Source organism: Lissotriton vulgaris, chromosome 12, assembly GCF_964263255.1.
Source record: "Lissotriton vulgaris chromosome 12, aLisVul1.2, whole genome shotgun sequence".
In the NCBI taxonomy this organism is placed as follows: domain Eukaryota; kingdom Metazoa; phylum Chordata; class Amphibia; order Caudata; family Salamandridae; genus Lissotriton; species Lissotriton vulgaris.
In genome coordinates, this window is record NC_141700.1 from 462,883,254 (window position 1) to 462,907,520 (window position 24,267).

General features: G+C 42.7%; 1 protein-coding gene across 4 annotated transcripts in view; it reads left to right on the forward strand.

The window, feature by feature from the left end:
* LOC147676780 (butyrophilin subfamily 2 member A1-like) overlaps positions 1 to 24,267 on the forward strand; it is a 1,092,512-nt gene that overhangs the window by 384,482 nt on the left and 683,763 nt on the right. The window contains exon 1 of one of the 4 annotated variants that reach the window (XM_086945215.1): positions 14,006 to 14,034. The exons of the other annotated variants lie outside the window; for them this stretch is intronic. The gene's annotated coding sequence lies outside the window, so the exon portion shown is untranslated. Of the gene's footprint in view, positions 1 to 14,005; positions 14,035 to 24,267 lie in introns of those variants that run through there. 4 annotated transcript variants of the gene reach the window in all.

Below are 24,267 nucleotides of genomic sequence, written 5' to 3' on the forward strand. Positions count from 1 at the left end.
CCAGGCCCTGGCTATATCCCTCTTTGCCAGTGTGAAACCCAGCAGAACCAAGTGGCGCTTATACCTATTGCCCCCAACACTCTCCAACACATGCAACAACGCCAGTCGCAGCGTGTACTGAAGCTCCCAGGCCAACACCTCAGACAGACAGGAGAAAACACCCCTCCAAAATCTATGCAGCACAGAGCAATCCCAGACAGTTTGTAGGAGCGTACCCTCAAATGTCTTGCATCGGAGGCACTCAGGGGATTCTATCATTTTCGCCTTCCACAGTTGCACTCTAGTAAAGTACACCAGATGCAAATATTTAAATTGCACCAACCGCAGGCGGGTGGAGATAGCAGCCCCATGCAGACTTGCCAGGGCCTTCGCCCAGTCCTCCTCCTCAAGATCACCAACATTCCCCACCCATGCCGCGCGAAGGCGCTGCAAATTGGTAGAACAGTGGTGGGTCAACGTCTGGTAAATGCATGAAATCTTGCGGTCTGGCAACTCGCCCATAAACACCTTTGCCTCCAGAGGGCTAAACTCAGGAAGGGACTCCAGCCCCACTAAATGAGGTGACAATGTATGCCTAAACTGTAAGTACTAAAAGAATTGAGACCACAGAATTCCATACTCATTACGTAACTCTTGAAAGGATTTAAGTGTTAGGTCAGTCATCACGTCTCCCAAGGACGAGATCCCTATCGAGTCCCACCCTTGAAATCCTCGCAGCGCCCCCAGCTGGGGCAGCCGCCCATTTTTCTATAGTGGCGTCTCCTGCGTCAGCACATTCCACCACCCCATCTTATGCAACGTCCGTCGCCAGACATGAAAAACCACCTGTGTGGCCGAGGGGAGGCTACGCCGCAGCAGCGCTGAATAAAGCAGCGTGTGTAGTGTCCTAGTGCCCATCAAGTGGCGTTCCACCGAATACGCCGGGTCCCCCCTATTCCCATACCACCACTCATTAAGCACCAGCAGGTGCGACGCCTGATAGTAGGAGAGAACATTCGATGTCGCCAGCCCCCCGGTATATGTCGAAAGGAAACACGTACGTAACACCACACAAACCGCCCCTCCCTCCCACAGAAACTCACCCAGGACCGAATTTACTTGTTGGAACCACAGCGGCGGGATCACATATGAGTGGTTCTGCAGCTGATACAGCAGGCGAGGAAGCGCTTCCTTTTTTAAAAATAGCCGATCTACCATAGATAGTGAGGGGCATACAAGACCACGCCTTAAGGTCCTCTCGCATGCGGTCCCATACCGAGGCCAGGTTCCGCTCCGGGGACGACCGATGAAGCCGAGAGAGACTCCCAGATACTTCATCCCTCCAGAGGCGAGGTGCAGAATGGACGCCCAGTCCCCTGCCCTGTAATGATCAGCCAGAACCCAGAGGATGGATTTACCCGGGTTCAGATAAAGCCCCGAGGTTTCGCCAAAAATCTGTAAAATGCATAGCGCGGTCCCGATCTATCTACATCACTGAGGATAAAAAGGACGGCATCAGCGTACAACGCTATCTTATCCACAACGCCAGGAGCCCAATGAAAGCCCTTGAGCTGGGCATCAATACGCACCCACGCCGCCAGTGGCTCCAGCTAGCGCAAATAAATATGGGGAGAGGGGGCACCCCTGGCGCGTGCCCCGTTGGATCTTAAAGGAGCAAGATATCGCACCCCCCACTCGCACCGACGCTGCAAGATCTGTGTAGAGCAACCGCAGGTAGGGCATAAAACGCGGACCCAGATTAAGACGGTGCAACAACGCAAACAGGTACACCCAGCTCAGGGAATCAAACGTCCTATCCTTGTCTGCCAATAATAATGCTGCTGGCTCACTGTGTTGCTTCCAGGCCGATATTGCAACATGCACTCGTCTGATATGACGTGTAGCCCGCTGGGGCATGAGTCCGGCCTGGTCTGTGTGAACCAGGTCCGTAATATGTGGCCTGAGCCTATTAGCCAAAGCCTTAGCCGACACCTTGGCCTCAATATATTCAGGAGGGAGATAGGGCGATAGGACTTGTGGTGCTCCGGCGGTCTGCCTGGTTTGAGGAAGACCACCACTTCCGCGTGTCGCTAGTCCGGGGGGAGCGAGCCACTCTCTAGCGCCTCCTCAATCACCGGTCTAAAGTAGGGGCGTAGCTGCACAGAAAAACGTTAAAAAAATTCACTCGGGAAGCCACTGGGGCCCGGAGCCTTGCCTGGGCGCAGTTCCCCTAGGTCCGTACTCAATTCGTCGTCAGACAGGGGTCGATCTAGCCCCTACCGCACCTCATCTGAGACCACCCTGGGGGGAAGATCATCAATAAATTTTTGAATGGTCTCCTCTGGCAGACACTCCCGGGGTGCGTATAGACCCTGATAGTATTCCGCGAAACTCGCAGCAATAGCCGAGGCCTCGACCACAGGCGCCCCCTCCAGATCGCGGATCCGAGGCAACGGCTTGGCATGCTGGGATCCCTGACACAGGCTGTGGAGCATCTTGCTGGACTTATTCCCCCATTGGTATACACGGCTACGCGTAGCCAGGCAGGCCTGACGCGCCTCATCCATCAGAATCGCTGAGTATCGTTGTTGGGCCTACACAAGCTGTCTCCTCGCCACGCCACCATCAGCTTCCCGCCCCCTGCGGTCCAACTCCTCAATGGCGGCCTCCCGACGCACCAAATCTCGCTGCCACGCACCAAGAGATATCGACTCCCCGCAACGTCGGTTTCAGCGCCTCCCACAGACTTGCGGAGGTGTCCACTGACCCCTCATTAGCAACAAAATAATCCGCAATGGCCCTGGTCATGCACTCTCTATAGTCCTCCCCTTGAAGGCGCCACCCCAACATACGCCATCGAAGTGGTTGCCGCCCTGGGCCCAGCTGGAGTGTGAGCGCTGCAGGTGAATGATCAGACAGGGCCCTGGGCAATATAGTAACCGATAGTACCCTATGGACAAGTCCCCTGGAACAAAAATATAATCCAGCCTAGAAAAGGACTCATGCACTGTAGAAAAGAACGTGTACTCCCGACGAGATCCGTGCTTATAGTGCCACACATCCACCCAGTCGAGCCCCAACACCATGGTATGCAGCTTGGTAGAGGGACCCCCCACCACAGGACTTCCCCCCCACTGCGCCACCTGTCGAGTCCGGGCTCCATCACATCGTTCCAGTCCCCCCCCCCACTATGGACAGGGCATCTGGCATGGTCCCCCACAACGTGAACTTTCGTTCTGCCAAAGATCACGATAGTGGAGGCGGGGCATACACACTACTGATCACCATGGGGTCACTTCCGATTGTCCCCCTGAATGACCACATACCTTCCCTGAGTGTCGGTCCAAATTTTCTCTTAAAATGCACTTTTTAATGCTTCAAAGTTACAGATCACCCCACCCAAATATTATTCACCAACTACCTGCATCTCTGCCTCCAAAAATAGTCTCTTATCATAGACTTTTGCTAGTTTATTAAACTTTGGTGAGCAACACAAAAGGATCTCCTTTGCATCAGCTATGAAATTACCAGAGTTCTGCATATACCTACAAGCACTCAGAAGAACATTGACAAATTCTTATTAAGTAACTAACATCGTTTTTCATCAGCGTGCAACATCAAACTGAAATGTTCTCATTCTCTTGCAATCAATTCAATTCAATAGTCTATATTTGGTTTGAAAAACCATAAAAGATGCAAGATAATAGCAAATAAGTATTCAAAAACGAAAAATTCCACAAATAGAGTAGTCATCTTTTTAGTCATTCTGTACATGTTCAATATTCGTTTGTTACAAAAAACAGACTCTTAAAAATGATTAATATTTACTAAAACAAATAGATAATTTTCAAATTCGAACATTCAAACAAGGAATTTTAGAACTACCAGGCGGGGTATAAACTTACAAAATGCTTGAAAACACATACAAATAGCTCATTCGTTGGGTTTTAGTCATAATTAAAGTGCAAAATGCTATGGCGTGCAAAAAATGCTAATGCTGTAAAGTGCCAGAGATGTTCATATTTCCTTAATATTCCAGCCTTAATATTCCAGGATAGTCCTCTATACAGGCAGTCGATGACCACTGAGAGTTTGAAAGTGCAAGTGCCTACGTAATTGGACCTCGTAACATGATACTATGCTAAAATGTTATACCTTTCTTTGCTCTACATTTTTTGGAGAAGCCCTATATAAATTGAAACAATACAAATAAGTGAGAGAGTACTAATGATTAGAGAAGGACTTATTAATTGTTGTCCAATGATGTACTCCCATGTGATCAGAAGGGGTGCTCTCTAAACAGAATGCTTTTGAATACATATGAGTAACATCTGTATTAGTGAGTAGCGTAATAAGGGATTTAAGTATATTCTTTACCCGCTACAATACCTGTGTTCAGCGAGGTGGATACTTATACATAGATATTCCTTGTGGCTATATATAAGAATGTTTGTTAGTCTGTGGTTATATGTTATATATTGTATTTGCTATTTGAAATAATACATATAATATAATTTTTTCAATGATATATAAAAAATCAATTTGGAGAACTACAGTTTGTGTTGGTGACATTTATTTATATTAACTAATCTTGAGAATTAATTCTGTGGAAGGATTAATTAATATTTTCCTATCCATGTAATGGTGATTACAGTATTGATTCCGACGCATTACCTTTTGTATTTACATGTATTAGATTAACAGCAAATAAAAATCTACAGACACTAAAAACTATTGTCTGTGTAGTGTCAGTGTTTAAGATTCTTGTTGCATCTGAACATGATCTCATACCCAGATTCCGACATAAATGTTTAATCCATTTATGTCTGGGGAAACCATACGCTGGACGGAAGAACAATATGTGGGAGTTGTTTTTTGGGGTACTAAGTTCACACAGACAACATATCGTCATTAAGCTCACCATTTTTACAACCCCATTTAGCTGTATTAGAGTTACCTTGCAGAATACCATAGCCGAACTTCATATACAAAGATTTTGCAAGTTGGTGTTGAACTTTATCCAGATATGGTCATAAAACGGGAGAGGTTTTGTTAGGAGAAACTGATGCTTCAGCCTACCAATAGCAGAGCTGTGCGAAAGGCTATTTTGCATATACACCCAGAAAATACTCTTCAGCGTCTTTTTCGCAGATGGTGTCAATAAATTGGCAGTTTCCCAAAAGTGGTTAAGCCCCAGTTTACAGAACCATGTATGCACATGTTTCACCCATGATAGAGTAACCAGTTGATCGAGTTCTAGGATCCCTTCTAATCCTTCCCTGTACTGAATTAACTATGGGGTGCTCCATAGGCGCACCCAGAATAACAAGATTTTTAAGATTGCATGATGGGCTGAGCGCTTTAAATTAAGATCAATAGTGACCGGGATCATGCGTGTCCTTACAGGCAGACATAATAGTCTTCTAAGAAAGTTGTTTCCTTCCCCCCGCAAACTTATTCTTACAAGAGACACCCCAGAGTTCAGCACCATATAGGGTAGCAGATTGAGCCCTATATTTATAAACTTCAAGCGCAGAAGAAACAGCTTTGGTATTACTGTTCTTGTGTTTTTTTATTATCGGTACTGAATTTTGAGCCAAAATAGTCCTGCTTTTTTGCAAGTGGGAGAACCACGTCAAGTTAGTTTCTAGTGTGATACCTAAATAATTAAAATTCGACACATACTCTAGCCTCTGTTCTTAGAGGGTAATGTTCTTCTTAAAAGTTTTATGCAGTTTAAATGCCATTGTATTTTGTTTTGTATGAGTTTATTTCTAAACCTTTTGTAACACAATAATCACTAAATGTGTTTAGCAGATTTTGAAGGCCTTTTGGTGTTTGTGAAACTAAGATGGTATCATCCGCAAATAAAAGAGCCAGAACAGGCACTCCCCTAGCTTCAGGGAATCATGACTACATCCCAATAGATATTTTGAGGCATCATTTACAAATAATGAGAAAAGGGTGGGTGCCAACAGGCAGCACTGCCTGACACCCCTCCTTATAGGGACTGCACCTGACAATTCTCCCCTTGGTCCCCACCTAACTTTTGAGTAGTTATCTTCGTGTAATCTCATTATTTAGATAAGATGATCCTCAGGTATGCCTTGTGATTTTAAGGATTTCCGAATCAAATCAAAAGTTGCCTTCAGGTCAGTAAAAGCTACATGCAAATGACCTTTCTTTAAAACAGTGTATTTCCACCCCAAACAAAGAAGTCTAAAAACCTGGTCAATTGTGCTAGTTCTAGCTCTAAACCCAGCCTGGAATTGTGTTAAAATGCTATTTTTCTCTAACCAGTCATTCAATTTTGATAAAAGCTGTCTTGAGTAAATCTTTTGTAAAATATCGATGAGGCTTATGGGGCGATAATTTGCTGAATCTTGACGCTCCCCCTTTTTGAAGATTGGGATAATCTGGGCCCCTTCCAGGATTCTGGTATTGGCGCTCCTGCTGCCATGGCATTGCATAGAAGATTGCTATATGGCCCCATACAGCTTCGTCATGTTTTAATAGCTCACCTGGAATTTTGTCTTGGCCTTGTGCTTTCCCTGGATTGACAGCATCTATAGCTGTAAGAGTTTCCTCTATGCTAATTTGTAGGGTGCTGTATTGTGCCGTTTTAGTAGATGTGGGGATACTTTGCGTGACTCTACAGTGTATATTAGTTATTTCGCTATTAGCTACAGCATAAAGCTTCGTGAAATGATTCACCCAGGTGCTGGGGTCCAAAAAGTGATCCAAGTTGCTTTTCCCTGTTTTGTTTCCTTTGGCTATTAGGCTCCAGAAGCCCGTGTTGTCCCTTGTTTAAGCTGCTAAGATCAGTTTGGTCCCAATGTTGGCGTCCCAATCTCTCTTGGTTTCAGTTAATAGCCTTTTATATCTCGTCCTTTTGTCTCTCAATGTCTCTATATTATTAGATTTTCCTGCCAATATCAGCTCCGTTTTAGCTTTGCGACATGTACTATTGTACCACTGGTTGAGACCAGTAGAAGACTCTGCTTTCCCCACCTCATTTGCTTTGGATATTTTTGTCATAATCAATTTTAATTTCTCTGTCATAATTTTATGTATGTTAACTATAGGTATTGCTTCAGGGGGCAGTTCAATATATGGAGGGATAACTTCTGAAAAGGTGTTATATATTTTGGTCGTAATCTCGACCTTGCCCACTATTCATTGCCATTTCAAAGATCTTCGGTTATTACTAATCAAGGGTACGAAAAGGATTTTTATCATTGTTTCTCCTGCTCAAGGGATCGAATAGAGTGCCTGCTCTTGATAAACATAATGGAAGGTGATCACAGTCTTCTCTAGCTTCAACTATGATATCAAGCATGCAAGACCAGGAGTTAACTGAAACCAGTATGTAATCAAGGCTACTCTTAGTGGTCCCCGTGATAAATGTGGGAGCACTCGGTCTGTCGGAAGGTAACCTGCCATTGCAGGCCCTTAATCCGTGCCCTGCGACAACTCGAGTGAGCTGTGAGGTGGCCACTGTGCACAGTACTATGGAGCCGACAGCTAACAAGGGTATGTTATTTGCCGTATCCTCTTCTTTGATGATGTCCCCTAGTCCTAATAGGGGTTCAAATTTTCTATTGAAATCGCCACCTATAATTATTGTTGCCCTTGGGTCAATAATGCTTAAAAACATTTCTAACTGTTTAGAACTGCGCGCAGTTGTGAGTGACTGCCTGTAGTTTACATGGTTGGGATCTCGGGGAATTTATTGACCTTTTAATCTTTTACTCTTGATTTTAATTCGGGCAGGGTTTAGCTTTCTATTTTAATCTTTTGCTGGTTTTTATTTTGCTTTGCCATACTTTGCTGCTACTTACCTGCACTGACTTGCACGTGCACTTGCACATCTTGCTCTCGCCCCGGCCCACCGCGGGTCCTTCGTTTGTTGTGGAGGGCGAGAACATTCTCGGCAGTCCTTACTTTGGCTTGTTGGGGGTGGAGCATGGAGGTCAACATCACTTTGCTCCTGCCTACTTAAACTCATGCCTTTTTTCGCGCGCAGCGGACGAGCGCAGTTGTGAGAGACTGCCTGTAGTTTACATGGTTGGGATCTCAGGGAATGTATTGACCTTTCAATCTTTTAATCTTTATTTGAATTCGGGCAGGCTTTAGCTTTCTATTTTAATCTTTTGCTGGTTGTTATTTTGCTTTGCCATACTTTTCTGCTACTTACCTGCACTGACTTGCACGTGCACTTGCACATCTTGCTCTCGCCCCGGCCCACCGCGGGTCCTTCGTTTGTTGTGGAGGGCGAGAACATTCTCTGCAGTCCTTACTTCCGGCTTGTTGGGGGTGGAGCATGGAGGTCAACATCTCTTTGCTCCTGTCTACTTAAACTCATGCCTTTTTTCGCGCGCAGCGGACGCGCTGCTGGCTCGCAGAAGGCAAGCCTGTCTGCGCCCATCCGCGCCCTGCGCCGGAAACGTTGGTAAATCGGTGGTTGAATAGCATGAAAATACCACCAATACCAGAGAGGAACTTATGGGAGTACAGCAGCACAGAGTTCCTTGCTACCACACTGCTTACCCTGAGTTCTTAAGTCAAAATCATAAGACCGCTTTTAGAGATTTTGTCTCCCTGTGTAAACCTCGCTGGTTGTTTAATCCAGAGACCTGTGCAAGCGACTGCTCTGACCCTGATCTTGTTGAAGCTATTCCCTATGGGAACAGCTTGGCTAGACTTGATAGGGTAGGTAAAATAGGAGGGAGTTGGGTATTCTCTATAGGGATACCTATACGTGTTGTACTGAGCCTCTTACCTCTCCCTCTGACTATTATCAGGCTTTATATTTGTCAATAAACATTCTCCCCACCGAAAGTTTTTCTGGGGTGCTATCCTATCGCGCCCCCCTTGGTTCTAAATCTGCTTTTAGTCAAGAGTTTAGCAACCTCTTGGAACCTTATTTATTAAGATCCATTTTAACCCTGCTTGGGGATTTTAATTTCCATTTAGATATTTATTCATGTAAAGGCACTCAATCTCTTCTGGAAACTCTAGGCTGCTGTGGGTTTTCCCAGCTGGTTTCTAGTACTACCCATTCTGCCGGACATATATTGGATGGCATATTTTCTAATGATCCTCAGATTGAGGTGGGATTGCCTCTACCTCTCTCTTGGCCAGATCATTATGCGGTCCCTTTTAAATTCCACACCTCAGTATCTATTTCTCCCTCAGCTAGTAAAAAGAGTGTCGAGGAAAGGAGAAACCTAAGTCGTATTAGTAAGGAGGATCTTGCTAAATATTTTTTTCATTTCCAGTTCTCCGATCACCTGGATGTCAATCTAGCAGCAGAAAAATTGTTGAGTGGGTTGCTAGGAGCCTTAGACACTCTGGCCCCCATTTCAAACCACTATGTAGCAAGAAGAAAACCCTCCGCTCCATGGTACTCGGACAAGCTCAGAAAGCTGAGACAATCCTGCTGTAAACAGGAAAGGATCTGCCGGATAGATCTGGCACCTGCAGGTAGGGAGCTACATAAACAGAGCTTAAGGGTCTATAAAGCGGCCATTATGGAGGAAAAAAGAAGAATGTGTTATTCCAAGATTACCGAGTTATTAACTCCCCTATCTCCTCTACGGTCCTCTACGGTAGCTGACTTGTGATAGAATGGCAGACTTTTTTCGTACCAAGATCACTGATATAAATTCCATTCTGGAGGACTATATTGTTGAAAGGGCTATGTCGGTTACCTTCGTACCTGATTCGAATGATTCAGTATTATTGGAGGACAAACCTAAATTAGGCTCTTTCCCTTGTATCTCACCTGAAATGACTGACCAACTTTTAGAAGGGGTCACCTCCGGGTCTCCTTTGGATGCCTGCCCCCTAAAAGTGTTAAAACTTGGAAGGGAAGTTATTGTTCCCAAACCTTACTGCAGTAATTAACATGGCTATTACTACGGGACCGTATCTAATTCCTTGGAAAACTGCTGTGGTTAAACCACTTTTAAAAAAGCTTTCTCTGGACCCTTTGGAACTAAAAAACTGTTGCCCCATCTCGTTGCTACCAGTCTCAGCTAAGGTTATGGAGAGATATCTGAACTCCCATCTTAGCACATTTCTATCAGACTATCAGCTGCTTGATGGGTCACTGCATGGCTTTAGAATTCATCATAGCACTGAGTCCGTGCTAATGGCAGTTCTTGACAACATCCGGGTTCAGGTCGATGCAGGGCACACTACCCTGCTGATCTTGCTCGACCTTACCGCAACGTTTGACACCATATCTCCTTTGAGGCTGGTTGATCGCCTCAAGGGGATAGGGGTTGGGGGTTACAGCTTAGAGGCTTCTTTCCTCCTTCCTCAGTAAGAGGTCACAGATAGTGAGGATGGGCCATGTTTACTCAGCCTCCAATCCTCTGATATGTGGTGTGCCTCATGGCTCCTCCCTGAGCCCCACTCTTTTTAATATCTATGTGTCTCCTCTAGCTAGAGTCGTAAGATCCTTTGGATTTGAGGTACTGTCCTATGCTGACGACACTCAAATTATGGTGTCCATTACTAACAGCATTAGTGAATCTGCCGCTAATTTTAACAACTGCATCAAGGCAGTCTCAGCTTGGATGGCTGAAAACGATCTCAAATTGAATGGGGAAAAACTGACATCTTGATTTTTGGCTATCAACATGACATTTGGTCTAAAGACTGGTGGCCAGATACGCTGGGTAGCTGCCCCTCTCCTGTATGCCATGGGAAAAATCTGGGTGTTATAGTCGATTCATCTGTGTCCATGAACCTACAGATCAGCAGAACTATGTCCACGTCTTTTGGGATAATCAGGCTGCTTAGGAAAATGTCCCAGTTTCTTTCCTTTGGATCCAGAAAACAGGCAGTAATTGCTCTGGTAATGTCCAGACTCGATTCCTGCAATGTTCTCTATCTGGTAATTAATAAGGGCCTGGTGTGTTGTCTTCAGCTGGTGCAGAATGCAGCAGCAAGGCTGGTGATGGACTTACCCAAATACCACTCTGTCTCGGCCTCCCTCATCTCGTTGCACTGGCTGCCTTTGAATCGCTGAATCCTCTTCAAGGCTCTTTGCCTCACCCATAATGCTTATTATGGTTTAGGCCCTGATGCTATTAAAGCAATGTTTCAGCGCATGCCCCTACCAAACAGCTTAGGTCAGCTAGCAAAAATTTGCTGGTAGTTCCTAGATATAAAAAATGTAGGTGGGGAGGCAGGGCCTTCTCCTCCGCTGCTGCCAGGCTGTGGAACGCTCTTTCTGATAGATTATTGGGTCTTATGTCTCATGCTCTATTTTGCAGGGCCTTGAAAATCTGGCTCTTTACTCAAACCTTGATATGAGCATGTTTTTCTGGCTGTGCGTGGTCCTCTACCGTGGTCCTCTACAGCGCCTTGATGCCCTTGGGCTAAGTTCACGCTTTACAAATTTAATATTCATTCATTCATTCTATCACGTGAGATTCTTTGCTAGAGGGACTTGGTCTATTATAGATGTTTAGTATGTATATTTCAGTTTTATTTTTGGTTAATGCCTTTATCCCAAGTATATCTTGTGAAGCAATGTGTACCCTTGCTATTTCTATATCTAAAGGGATTTTAATCCATGTGACAAGGCCCCCAGAAGGTCTACCTTTAACGGAAGGTGTTGCACAAATGTATGTTTTGTACCCAAGTTTGTGTGGAGATGCAAGTGACCAAGTTTCTTGTAGCGAGCAGATTTCGCTAGAATTGATGTACTCCTGCCATTCTGAATCTTTTAGTTTTTGTTTCAAACCCACTATATTCCAATGTACCAAACGCATTTGGCGAGGCTGTATTGATGCTCTCTGCCGCTGGTTACTACTTGATCGCAATCAATGCCTCTTTCTCCCCTTTCTATATTATATGATATCTAGGGGGAATGTTGGTGGATTGGCCCTATGCAAAATGAGGGGATCCTTGCATTGATTAAATGACAGAGGTGACATTAGCTGTCAATCAACTGCCTCTAAGTTGTTGTACACTTCATCAGAGTTAGAGGATCGTCTACAAGTGACATATTTGGGGTGTCTCCCTTTTGATGTTTCCCTGGGTTTGTATGATCTTAATCTCACCGGGCTTCAATGATGTGGTCCTGTTCTCAAATCGAGAGCAATAAGCCCATCTGCTATATCTTTTGCTCTGACTGTAAGTAGTAAAGTATCGTAGGGGGAATTTTTGTTTGATAAGCGCTCTGCCTTGGGTAAATCTCAATGTATTACCGATAGACAGTTGCGCTTATGCCGAATCCAATGTATGGTTTAGTTCTTTAATGACTCTTTGACCTCCTTATAAGAAGAGAGGCTAAGCTCTTTTATACACGCTATATAGATGACATCTTTTTGATATTAAAAGGGAGTTCTGTTGAACTCAATGACTACTTTCTATATCTTAATGACAATATGCGTAACATCAAGCTTACTCCAAGTAGTTCGGGAGAAGAAATTACATTCCTGGACCTCAGGCTTTATGTGAAGGATCAAATGATTCACAGCGACCTGTATAGGAAACCAACTGCCTGCAATAGTGTTTTACATGCCGCTAGTTGTCACCCCAGAACAACGATTGCTGCGATACCATACGGTGAGATGGTGCGCATCCGTCAAAATTGTTGTGAGGATGACAATTGCCGTGTCTAGTGTGAGGCCAGTATTGGATTTAGTATATGAGTGTGCACTACATTTGAACACAATATATGTGAACGCAATGATCCAAATATGACCAAAGCGCATATAAAATCAATGAATGTTATGCGACTAAAACACCATGAGTAGAGGTCATACACGCAGATTAAAATCTGTGAGCATTTTAATGAAAAGATTAATGTTATAACATCGGATTATACATTAATTCTTAAAACATAGTTTAAATATATGCTGCGTATCTTTTTGAATATGTTCATAAAGCAGACAGAATATGTTTGTGGCTTCAAATTGTGTGTAGTACGCACAGTCTGTTTGGTTGGAATGATTTTGTGACGTCTAAATATATTACTATAGAATGGCATCCAACATTACATGATGGTGAACTGAGTTAGCTTATGATCTATATCTGAAATAACGAACTGATATGCCAAAAGTACACTCATTGGTATGCTAACAGAATGCTAAATCATAAATTAGGAATAATATATATGTCATATGATCATCGTGGTTACAGCCTTATTGACTTTATTTACAACATGATGTGATGGGCACCATTTATCATTTACCGTAAAAGAACATGAAGGTTCTTTGAAAATACATGATAAATGTGGTAGATATGTTGGGTGTTTTTGAATATTGCCGTGAGGGAACGATAGCCCATTCAAAGATGGCGCTGGTTGTCCTTTCGACATAGTATGGTGGTGACATCATTAATCATGTGACCTGTGGCGGAATATCGGTATTTTAAATAACAAATCGAAATGCCAAAACCGTGATTATAGAAACACCTACAAATGCCTAAACACAAATATAGGAATCAGGTATATGTTAGTGTAAAGCTGTGCATATAGCCTGATTTGAATCGCAACATGATGTGTTCGGCAATTTTTTTAGACTTTTGCATAAATTTGTCATGAATAAATTTAAGGGTTCTTTCTGAAACCACATGCAAAATATGGTGGATTAAGCACTTATACTGTGCGATTTCAACTATCTCCGTAAGCGACTGATAACCCATTCCAAGATGGCGCTTACCGTTTTTTCTATCGTATATTTACGCAAATCCTTTTTGGCGCGAATTAGAATATTGATTTTATCAATTAAATCTTTTTAAATTGGCTAATTTATCCATTAAACAGCGTATAAAGAGACATGGCTGCGGGCGTATTGTGAGAACTTCCTTTGAGTCAGCTGATCGCGCTGAGACGGGTGCATTTACTCACTGTGAGTATGTGGGGTACTTTAAAACTAGTTTTGAATAGCTAGCATGGAGGCTTTGTAAGAGGGAACCTAACATTGTTTATTGAACCATTTCTGGTCCATATGGAGGGTAATTCAATTTTTTCGCGGGGTCACTTAACTTTACAAAGATGGTGGACAAAATGGCATACACGAATATATTAAGGTTTGTCTATGTCCCGGAATGACCGGGTGTTGCAAATTAGTTAAGGCTCAGTCCACCATCTATCATTTACTTTTAGACGATGGGCCTGATCGCCCTATAATAAATAATAAAAAAATATATATGCATACTGCTATAACAGTAAGAAGAAGGATACTGAAGTGAAGGTAGCCAACCAGATGTAGAGGTGGAATATAGTATTTATTCAAGTATAAGTAAATAACAGGTGAGAGCCAGGGAAGCGATGTCCTTCTCACAACAGCTCTGTATCATCAATGTTCCACATGGAACTAACCAACCATTACACTCTATATTCTAAACACGTGAACTTAAAGGAATAACAACATAACACATCCCCCCCCCATACAATAAAGGAAAATTGAACATAAAAAAAAAGTAGAAGGGAAATAAAAAAAATAAAAAAAGAAATCTACAATACTACAAAGCGTAATCTTTAAGCCATTTGGGTACAGCTCTTGTTCTTTTATCAAGTAACACATTGGTCTTATTCTGTGTAACACTTGTGTCCAAACTTGTGGAAGTAGATGCATTGGCGTTTGCTTGGACGTCATGACTGCAACCTTCGCCCCCTCAATATGCAAGGGAAGGCTGGATTGCTTAGGCTCACAAGAAACAGATGCAAAATCATTTTCAAGTTGAGACTGAATATGACTATTCTCGAAATGGTCTTCCACCCAATCAAAATTGTTGACACTTGAGTCTGGAAGCACTTCTACACAATTTTGATCAGGGTTAAAGGCAATGTTTTTAAGATTCCATACCCTTCCATCATCTAGTCTCACAGAATTTCTTAAAACTTCAGCAATTTACATGGTGGTTCAAAACGACTCACACCCTTAGGTACCTTAAAAGGTTTCTTAACCCTTACCCAATCTCCAACCTTGACAGAAACATCTTTGGTGTTATGGTGAGAGTCATAAAACTCTCTGCTCTTCTCGTGACTGGACAGTAACTTATGTTTGACATCTACTGGAGACCAACATGCAATTTTTCCATCAAAAAGCCATCCAGGATTAAATTTACATCTAGCTGTTCTGCCTCTCATCATGGTGAACGGGGACATGCCGGTGCTGTTCTGCATAGTAACTCTATATGACCAAACCGCTTTTTGTACCTGTACCTTCCAATCAAGTCCACTATGCACAGAGGCCTGAATGATGCCTTTGATCACTCTGTTGAACCTTTCAACAGTGCCGTTCCCACTAGGGTTATATAATGCAGTAGTCTTGTGTTTGATGCCACACCTGTCGAAATACTCTTTAGCCAGCTTGGACGTAAATTGGACACCATTGTCAGAAAGCACACAAGCCGGCAAACCCTCTACCATGAACGTTTTATCCAAAAATTTAAGTACTGTCTGAGTGTCAACCTTTTCTACAATTTTGACAATAGGCCATTTAGAAAAAAGGTCAATTGCCACCAAACCATATTCTTTAGAGTCCCCAACAGGTCCAAAAATATCAATAGCGATGGTGTCCCAAGGAAAGTTAGGAATTAAACCATCACTCATCTTAGGCTTAAATGTCCTAAGAGTCTTGTCCGCGGACATGCAAACCGCACACTTCTTGACAAACTCCTCGACCTCACTGTCAACTCCTGGCCACCAAAACATTCCTTTGACAATTGATTTGGTTCTCATAATTCCAAAATGCCCCTCATGGCAAAGTTGCAGAATTTTCTTTCTAAAAAATAAAAGGTGGAACGATCCTATCACCTCTAAACAGCATATCATTTTCAGAGGATAATTCCATGCGGATTTGCCAAAAAGCATCCAAACCAGGAACGCTCTTCACCTTGGGCCAGCCCTTGCAAATATACTCTAAAACATTTTTCAAAACGGTGTCTTTCCCTTGTTCAGTCAACCATTCCGTTTTACTTATGGAAGGCTCACCACAATCATGCACTAAAGCCACACAGTATTCGCTCCAGGGATCATCTTCACATTCCTCAAGAGGAGGTGGAAGCCTTGACAAACAATCAGCAATACGGTTGTCCCTCCCAGGTAGATAAACCATTTTATAGATATATTCCTTCATCCGCATAGATAATCTAGCTAATCTTGCGGACGCACCAGAGATACCTTCACACGATAAAATGCGGATCAATGGTTTATGGTCTGTACGAATGGTCACAGGTTTTCCCCAAACAAATGCTCAGAAATGTTCCAAAGCCCATGCACACGCTAGGGCTTCCCTTTCGATGATAGGGTACCTACTTTCAGCAGGGGAAAGGGCCCTAGAAGCAAACAAAATTACCTTTTCTTTACCGTCCCCATCATATTGTGACAACACAGCACCCAAACCCTTGTCACTTGCGTCAGTTGTTAACAAACAGTCAATATTGGGGTTAAACTAGCAAGAGCATTTACCTTTTGCAGTTCCTTCTTGATTAAATTAAATTCTTCTTCACATAACTCACTCCATATGAACTTAGTGTTCTTCTTCAATAGTGCACGCATGTTGTAAACTTTTGCAGCAAAATTCTTTATAAACTTGGCACAATATTCGGCCATGCCAAGAAACGCTCTCACCTCATCTTTTGAAACAGGTGCAGAGAATTTAACTATATTCTCAACTAAAGTAGGCTTGGGTTCAACACCTTCTTCACTTATGATATGTCCCAAATATGAAACACTTCTTTGACTGAATTTGCATTTGGATAACTCTACAGTCAGACCAGCTGACTGCAAAGTTCCCAAAACTTGTTTCAACTTAGAGTCATGGCTCTCTTTGTCTTTAGCCGCGACAAGGATATCATCTTGAAAAAATGAGACATTCTCCATATCTCCAAAAAGCCTGTGCATTAACCGCTGAAAAACAGCAGCGGCTGAGGCCAACCCAAAAAGCATACGCCTGAACTGGTAACAACCAAACGGTGTTATGAACGCCGTAAGGTTCTTAGAGTCGGGATCTAACATCACCTGGTGGTAAGCGGCAGAGAGATCCACAGTGGAAAACCATGTAGCACCTTTAAGGGAAGATACCATTTCGTTTATTCTAGGAAGGGGAAATTTTTCAACCACGATGTTATTGTTCAAGTGGCGCAAATCAATGCATAGACGGATTTTTCCGTTGGGTTTCCGGGCAACCACAATCGGAGAAATCCATTCTGATGTTTCAACTTCCTCTATAATGCCTTTGGCAAGCAGTCCCTGAATTTCCTTTTTCACTTCCTCTCTTATAAGAATAGGTATTGGCCTCACTTTGTGAACTTTGGGTTGTGCATCAGCCTTTAAAATTATCTTATGTTCAAACCCCTTCAGAACACCCAACTCCTTGTTAAACACTTTGGGAAAATTTTCAGATAGTGTTTCTTCCATTCTACTACAGTCATCTAAAATCAATACTTTATCTTTAGAGTTAGGATCTAAAATGATGTGTAATTTCTTCTGATCGAACCATCCTAACACAGATGGCCCAACCTTTGCCACATACAACTTCGCTCTCGTGGACCTGCCTTTAAACAAAAAGGTAAGCCATCTAAAACCAATCATTCCTATTCTATTACCTGTAAAACTGATTGGGCAAACATCTGATGGATATAATTGCTCACCACTCTTATTTACAAACTTCTTCCGCCAAACTTCCTCATTTATGATCGTGTATGGGGAACCAGAGTCCGCATACACACTTATGACTACCCCACCAAGGGATATCTCACAAATTGGTTTTCCTTTTAGCGAATCTTCGGAAATGTTGATCACGTAGTTTCCTCTCACACTTTTTATGCAACATTCATCCTCAGTTTCTAATTCATCCACACTCTCACTCTCATCTTCATACACATACTTCACATTATTATTTATTTATTTTTATTTTAATTATTTATATAGCGCAGCTGATACCTTGCAGGCTTCCTGGCGCTGAGGAAAAAATACTATACTGAAAGAGGAGCACAGTGAGTTAAACAGGGAGGTCTAAGGGAAGAGCCAGGTCTTGATGCACTTCCTGAATGGGAGAAGTTGAGGGGTTTGGCGTATTTTTATGGGCAGGCTGTTCCATAACTTGGCAGCTGCGACCCTAAAAGATCTACCCCCGGTTCTGGCCTTATTGTATCTGGGCACCCTTACCAGATACGCCGAGGAAGACCGTAGATCTCTAGTGGGGGTGTACCACTGAAACAAGGTTTGCAGGGGCCTGGGCCCGAGTCCGTGCAGGGCCTTGAATACAATGCAAAGGGACTTAAAGGCCACCCGCTGCTTTAGGGGTAACCAGTGCAATTCGGCCAGTGCCGCAGTGGCCGAAGACCTTCTCGACCAGCCGAGAGCCAGTTTGGCCGCGGCTGATTGAATTTGTTGCAGCCGGTCCAACAACGTGACAGGGGACTCAAGGAGTAGGGCGTTGCAGTAGTCCAGGCGACTCAAAATCGTACACCTGACTACCATTACTACATTACTGCGTCTGCGACACATTTTGCTAAAGTGACCTAAAAGTCCACAAATTCCACACTTCTTTTTTAACGCTGGACATAGTCTACTAAATGCTAGATGTTCTTTACTATCACATCTATAGCATCTCCTATCTTCCATGTTCTTGTTCTGAACCCTTGCAGGCTGACCAGTCCATCTCCCTTGTTGTTGCTGCTGACGAAAATTTCTATTGGAAGCCTGAATCTTACACACAGTTCCCGAGGCCTTGGACACATCTTTCTCAGTTTCTTTTACCACCGTTGCACACCTCCCTGACATTTCCGATTTTCTCATGATGGCTACAACATCATCAAGAGGTGCATCACCGTTAACCCAAAGACGATCTTGTAAGGCAGAGTTGTTGTTGTGCATTACCAACTGATCACGTATGAGATCGTCATGCAAATTGTCAAATTTACAATCTATGGCAAGTTTTTTGAGGTCATCCATCCATTCATCCACAGTTTCCTCTTTAGTTTGTTTCCTTTGGAAGAATTTGTGTCTTATGACCCCAATGCACACCTTGGGTGCAAAGTATTTGTCCATATTTTTTATCGCGTTTTCAAATTCATCTAGATTGGAGTCATCAGACTTACTCATTCTTGAAAATGTCTTTAATCCTATGGGACCTAAAGAATGTAATAAAAGTCTCTTTTTTTGCTCAGGTTTCATTTTCTTGGTTTCATCAACGGCTTCCAAATAATTAATGAAATATTCTTTCCATTCTATCCATTTTATATTGGGTTGGGTACCTTTAACCCAAAATGGTTCAAGAGGACTAATTGAAAAATTTTGTTGTGCCATGTCTCTGTCTTTAACCACAGTACTTACACTGGAATCTCCCTCTTCCATGCACTGTGAAGTACAAGTTAATTTAATAAAACAACCTTCTCCCGACCTTCTCACCTGTTATAATGTTCCCCACACAAAAAAAAAATTATTAAATAAAACTTCTTTTTTTTTTAATTTCCGTTTCACCTTACTGTGCTGTCCGGAATGTATTTCCTTAGAAATGTAAGTATTGTCTCTTCGCGTTGCACCACACGACCGTTGACGCTTATTTCGGAGTATACTCGATTCTTTCTAACACCTTCTGAGAAGTGCTCGATGTAAACAAGGATTACAAAATGGCCGCCACGTTGGGGTCACGCTGCGTGACCTGCGTCTGACGTCAGTTGCTGAGGGAATTGTTGAAGACGCGCTAATTAGTGACGCGCGCAGTCCCCTTGACAGTCAGCGCATGCAGTGGAATGGGGAGCGCAGTTGAAAGATGCAGGTAGGCGATGACAATTAACGGTTGCTCTGTTAACGCCACTGAGCATAGATAATCCCGCAATTGTTAAATAAGTTAAGGCGCAGTCGGCAAGCGGTGGCGATTTCAATGCGAAGGCAAAAATAAATGTAACTCACAGAAAGTCTCTCGTTCCGGTCCGCTTTCTTTCTCTTTTCTTTTTTTTTTTTAAGATGAAAGTTCTTCTAAAATCCTGCCGATGAAATAGACTGTAGAAATGACCAAACGCCAGTTTCCCTCGTCGCCAATTTGAAGTGAAGGTAGCAAACCAGATGTAGAGGTGGAATATAGTATTTATTCAAGTATAAGTAAATAACAGGTGAGAGCCAGGGAAGCGATGTCCTTCTCACAACAGCTCTGTATCATCAATGTTCCACATGGAACTAACCAACCATTACACTCTATATTCTAAACACGTGAACTTAAAGGAATAACAACATAACAGATACTATTGTTGCTCCTTCGTTCTGTCTGACGATTGATCTGGAATAAAATAGTTATCATACTGGTTATATGTTCTTTGATATCTGCTTGACCGGTATTGGGTCAAGCACAGGCTACAGAAAGATTACTTGTGACTTTCACTAGAAATTTATGCCCACCAACAGTTCACTGACACCATTCAAACGTAACAGGAGTTGCTACGGGTCATTTAAATGTTTGTTTTGTCAATAATAATGTAAGTGACGGGCGCAGCTCCTGGGCTAGCTCCTCTGGGGCGTAATTGCATTTCAAGGAGAGATTCCGTTCTGAATAGGGAGTGGGGGGATTGGCCTAGGGATGTTCTATCCTTACATGTATGTATTGGGGGATCGAATTTGGATTGTTCTTGGGTTGGGACGATGCTGGGTGGGAGGGATGGCTGTGGCGGGTAGGATTTATTTTCTTAATATGACCATGGTTGATTGTGTCCATGCTTGCCAATGAATTTCTGCTGCTGACTAATGTGCAATGTTAAGGAGCTGGTTCTTTCAATAAAAAGATTTTCAAAGTTGTTAGTGGGTGCATGATGGGTAAGTATGGTGGTATCCAACAATTTGTCACAAAAGTAAATTAAGAGTACTTGATGTAAATGTTAAGCTCTCATTTACTGTCTATATTAGTGTATTTTCTAAAAAGAAAAAGAAAAAACGGTGGCATCTTTTGAAAATGACTAATGATTGTTTGGTGACTATGGGCTAGATTTGGAGTTTGATGGACAGGTAATCTGTCACAAACACGATGGATATCCTGTACGCCTTACTACAAGGGATTATGATATAATGGTCTTATAGTAAATTAGATAGGCAATAAAGCAAGTTTGAAGCAGAGTACTTGTCCGCCAGACTCTAAATAATTCTGGTCCTAAATAAGTATATTTGCCAAAAATGAAAAGCTGATATTTGAGAACAAACATTGTGTATTTTAAGGCATTGCTTATCTCATGTTTGAGGAAAATTGTTAATTACTACAAATAAAGAAGCTGGCACTTTGGGACAGAAAATGCATTGTCATAAAATGGCATGGAGTCATTTGCTGAAAATGAATTTCTTTAATAAAATTATCAAGCTGTTAAAAAAAATAAAAAAATAATGTAAGTGACGTAGGCACAATTATAGAATGTCCACACATAAGATCCGTAAACATGAATGTCCATATATCTTAATTTTTACAGATTATTTGGTAAAACGCATTTGGCAATGGCTATATGAAAAGTACACAAAGATTACATTGTGAGGTATGTGTATTTTTGTACAAAGTGGGGTCTATGTTGATGCAATATTTTTAAAGCATTGGCCTGCTCCTTGCAATATGACAATATATTTGATATAATAATGAGAATTGAATGAAACGATAAAACTATAGTATCATCTTCACGATTCCTTCTCATATAGATTGCTCCTCCACCCTCTAATCTAGAGAACGGGGTATTTGGACTGTATTTATTCCATGTACGCTCTGCACATAGAAAAATGTTTTCCCAATAAAATATCTAGCGATTAAATCATGTTGTTAGTGGTTATAAAAAAAGTGATTTGGCACTTAAATTTTAAATGTATGGCTTCAATGTTGTAAATAGTGTTTTTATATATACTTTTTGTAGCCCTGAAGAAGACAGATTGTGGACGAAACGCGTTGGCGGTTGCAAAAATGTTTGAATAAAGGATGAATTTCAAATATCGAAAGAGCTTATCGACTCTTCTTGGAAAAACAATTGTTATAAATTTATCTTACTGTGGATTGTTGACATTTGATATCCATAAGTGTGCTGAGCTGTCTTTGTTGTAAGCTTTGGAATGTTAGTCAAAAGCACTCTCCAGACAGTTTTCCTCTACTCCCCAGTTCCTTTGGATCCACCCATACTGTTCCCAGTTACTGCTTCTCTCTCCCCAATACTGCTACCATATGCATTTCTGTGGCTAGTGACTACCTGCCCTCCCATTCTCCCTATCATCGCACTCTCTGAGCTGGCCTCTCCTTGGATGTGCGACTATCTATTTGCTCGTCTATTTCCGTCCCCGTTAGTCTTACTTGATATGGCTAGTTTTGTGCCCTTAGGTCGTCTACCGGCTGGTAGGTATTGCCACAATGAATAATGATTGAAATTCCCTGAATCGCCCACACAAACGGAGTAGGAACCAAGATTTGAATGGTGTACAAAACTAGAGGAGCCCATATATATCACCAGAGGCAGTCCTCAGAATCACGCCGAGATCTGGAGCAAATGGTGAGAATACTAAGGAATAGAGTTCTGAGTACAGAAGATGTATTACCTGGAATGGTATGAAGATGTTTATGTATAAAATGGTGGAACTAACGCCCTAAATACGATGCTGATCGGACGAGCTTCCGACTGGCATAGTGTCGGAATGGAAACTGATCGACAAGCAGTGGGTGGTTTGATCTGACGAATTTGGATGTGACCGCCCATGAGGCAGTTGTAAGCATCCATTTACCTAATGCGGCTTGTGCAGCGGGAGTAAAAGGACATGCTGCACAACCTGCATTAGGAAAATGGATGTTTGCAAACATGGTGCCTGCCACAGGGTGTATGGATGCTCCCCCGGCTTCTTAGCGGAGGCCGCGGATGGATGGGGCCCTGCTTGGGGCCCCAAAAACCATTTCCCTCTGCCTTTCTATGGCATTCGGACCGCCATAGAAAGGGTGCATGGATGCCCCCAGGCCTCTTAGTGGAGGCCGTGGATGGATGGGACCAAGCTAGAGGCCACCAAAACCATTTCCGTCTGCCTTTCTATGGCGTTCGGACTGCCACAGAAAGGCAGATCGAAATGGACATTGTAATCTCTAAGGAGGTGCCTATGAAAGCACCATTCTTATTGTAGGGTTTCAATTCCGACTGCTGCCTCTGTTCCCCGCGTTATAATGCGGCTGGTGTAACGCAGGGACAGATGTCGGTCGGACCGCAACCGACAGGCCATTGGTTGCTATTCGACCGACATCGTAATAAGGCCATAAATATTTTGTTTAGATGTGCAAAAACCAATAAAGTTGAGTCTAAAAAAGAAATGTTCATTAGATGCTCTTCATTCCACTTCTTCCATCCAAAACCAGTAGCCAGCACTTGAAACGCCAAGTGTCATTGTGCAGACTACAGGGCCTGCAAAATTCTGATATGCAGCTTGTCAGGGTGATACGTGTTTAATCTCAGCCCTATTGGAGTGTACATGAAATACGCTGACTGAACTAATTACCCGGAATGGATCAATAATTCAATAAAGTCCTCACAGCCACTCATTATGTGATATTTGATGATGTGTTTAATAGATGCATATCTTGTTGGCTGAAAGTACTGTATAGCCACTATATGTTTGGCCAACAATAGACTTATCCTCGAGCAATAAGGGACCCTGGGAGTATGCACATTGTTAGTTATTACATAATGAGCGGCTGAGGGACTTGATTGACTTATTGGTCCATTCTAGCTTATTATTACAGTGAGTGCATTTCATGTACACTTCTAGAGTGATGAGACATACATTCAATATGTAATTTCCCACATATACATAAACAGTGCATTTAGATGGGGTCTCCAAGCCTCTCACTTTACAGGAGCTTACTTCCACTGTATAGTTCTCCTCCAGGTTCTGTTCAAGGTATCCCAGCATTCTCCATCAAAGTTCATGCTTCCGCAGGAGAGAGGAAATAAAGTGATCTGAGTCCACTACAACACCCAGCTTTGTTGGATATAAATGAGCATATTGCTCTTCATGTTTGTACAAAATGTGTTTAATGTCCATGAAGGCTCTTCTCTTGTGTTGCATCTGGTTAGTGTTGTCCAGTAAGATGTGTATTTTATTATTGCCTACAGCCATGCTCGTGGGCCACTTGTGGCATGAGATGTTGTTTCTGGAAATTCAGTAGCCTGGCCTCTATTGGTTTAGAAGGTGCCCCAGACAGTAGTGGAGGTCTCTGCACCCTTCCCACCACAGAGAAATCATGTGAGGACCCCTCTTAAATGTTATCCAGCAGCCATTTCTCCAGGAACAATTCTGCTCTTTATAGGCATACCCATTAG